Below are 2,500 nucleotides of genomic sequence, written 5' to 3'. Positions count from 1 at the left end.
GACGAATTTTCCTGCCTGGCCCAGTCCAGCGTCCAGCCCCTGTTCGTCGAAAAATCTGCGCTGCCGATTTTCCACGCGGCAGCCCCTCTTTTCGTCAGCGTGCCCCCCTGACGAATTTTCCTGCCTGGCCCGGCCAGTCCAGCCCCTGTTCGTCGAAAAATCTGCGCTGCCGATTTTCCACGCGGCAGCCCCTCTTTTCGTCAGCGTGCCCCCCTGACGAATTTTCCTGCCTGGCCCGGCCGGTCCAGCATCCAGCCCCTGTTCGTCGAAAAATCTGCGCTGCCGATTTTCCACGCGGCAGCCCCTGTTTTCCTCAGCGTGCCCCCCTGACGAATGTTCGTCGAAAAATCTGCGCTGCCGATTTTCCACGCGGCAGCCCCTCTTTTCGTCAGCGTGCCCCCCTGACGAATGTTCGTCGAAAAATCTGCGCTGCCGATTTTCCACGCGGCAGCCCCTGTTTTCGTCAGCGTGCCCCCCTGACGAATTTTCCTGCCTGGCCCAGTCCAGCGTCCAGCCCCTGTTCGTCGAAAAATCTGCGCTGCCGATTTTCCACGCGGCAGCCCCTCTTTTCGTCAGCGTGCCCCCCTGACGAATTTTCCTGCCTGGCCCGGCCAGTCCAGCCCCTGTTCGTCGAAAAATCTGCGCTGCCGATTTTCCACGCGGCAGCCCCTCTTTTCGTCAGCGTGCCCCCCTGACGAATTTTCCTGCCTGGCCCGGCCGGTCCAGCATCCAGCCCCTGTTCGTCGAAAAATCTGCGCTGCCGATTTTCCACGCGGCAGCCCCTGTTTTCCTCAGCGTGCCCCCCTGACGAATGTTCGTCGAAAAATCTGCGCTGCCGATTTTCCACGCGGCAGCCCCTCTTTTCGTCAGCGTGCCCCCCTGACGAATGTTCGTCGAAAAATCTGCGCTGCCGATTTTCCACGCGGCAGCCCCTGTTTTCGTCAGCGTGCCCCCCTGACGAATTTTCCTGCCTGGCCCAGTCCAGCGTCCAGCCCCTGTTCGTCGAAAAATCTGCGCTGCCGATTTTCCACGCGGCAGCCCCTCTTTTCGTCAGCGTGCCCCCCTGACGAATTTTCCTGCCTGGCCCGGCCAGTCCAGCCCCTGTTCGTCGAAAAATCTGCGCTGCCGATTTTCCACGCGGCAGCCCCTCTTTTCGTCAGCGTGCCCCCCTGACGAATTTTCCTGCCTGGCCCGGCCGGTCCAGCATCCAGCCCCTGTTCGTCGAAAAATCTGCGCTGCCGATTTTCCACGCGGCAGCCCCTGTTTTCCTCAGCGTGCCCCCCTGACGAATGTTCGTCGAAAAATCTGCGCTGCCGATTTTCCACGCGGCAGCCCCTCTTTTCGTCAGCGTGCCCCCCTGACGAATGTTCGTCGAAAAATCTGCGCTGCCGATTTTCCACGCGGCAGCCCCTGTTTTCGTCAGCGTGCCCCCCTGACGAATTTTCCTGCCTGGCCCAGTCCAGCGTCCAGCCCCTGTTCGTCGAAAAATCTGCGCTGCCGATTTTCCACGCGGCAGCCCCTCTTTTCGTCAGCGTGCCCCCCTGACGAATTTTCCTGCCTGGCCCGGCCAGTCCAGCCCCTGTTCGTCGAAAAATCTGCGCTGCCGATTTTCCACGCGGCAGCCCCTCTTTTCGTCAGCGTGCCCCCCTGACGAATTTTCCTGCCTGGCCCGGCCGGTCCAGCATCCAGCCCCTGTTCGTCGAAAAATCTGCGCTGCCGATTTTCCACGCGGCAGCCCCTGTTTTCCTCAGCGTGCCCCCCTGACGAATGTTCGTCGAAAAATCTGCGCTGCCGATTTTCCACGCGGCAGCCCCTCTTTTCGTCAGCGTGCCCCCCTGACGAATGTTCGTCGAAAAATCTGCGCTGCCGATTTTCCACGCGGCAGCCCCTGTTTTCGTCAGCGTGCCCCCCTGACGAATTTTCCTGCCTGGCCCAGTCCAGCGTCCAGCCCCTGTTCGTCGAAAAATCTGCGCTGCCGATTTTCCACGCGGCAGCCCCTCTTTTCGTCAGCGTGCCCCCCTGACGAATTTTCCTGCCTGGCCCGGCCAGTCCAGCCCCTGTTCGTCGAAAAATCTGCGCTGCCGATTTTCCACGCGGCAGCCCCTCTTTTCGTCAGCGTGCCCCCCTGACGAATTTTCCTGCCTGGCCCGGCCGGTCCAGCATCCAGCCCCTGTTCGTCGAAAAATCTGCGCTGCCGATTTTCCACGCGGCAGCCCCTGTTTTCCTCAGCGTGCCCCCCTGACGAATGTTCGTCGAAAAATCTGCGCTGCCGATTTTCCACGCGGCAGCCCCTCTTTTCGTCAGCGTGCCCCCCTGACGAATGTTCGTCGAAAAATCTGCGCTGCCGATTTTCCACGCGGCAGCCCCTCTTTTCGTCAGCGTGCCCCCTGACGAATTTTCCTGCCTGGCCCAGTCCAGCGTCCAGCCCCTGTTCGTCGAAAAATCTGCGCTGCCGATTTTCCACGCGGCAGCCCCTCTTTTCGTCAGCGTGCCCCCCTGA

The sequence above is a fragment of the Populus nigra genome, chromosome 2 (genome assembly GCF_951802175.1).
Source record: "Populus nigra chromosome 2, ddPopNigr1.1, whole genome shotgun sequence".
NCBI classification, from domain to species: domain Eukaryota; kingdom Viridiplantae; phylum Streptophyta; class Magnoliopsida; order Malpighiales; family Salicaceae; genus Populus; species Populus nigra.
The sequence above is the reverse complement of the archived record's forward strand: the minus strand, read 5'-3'. Positions refer to the sequence as shown.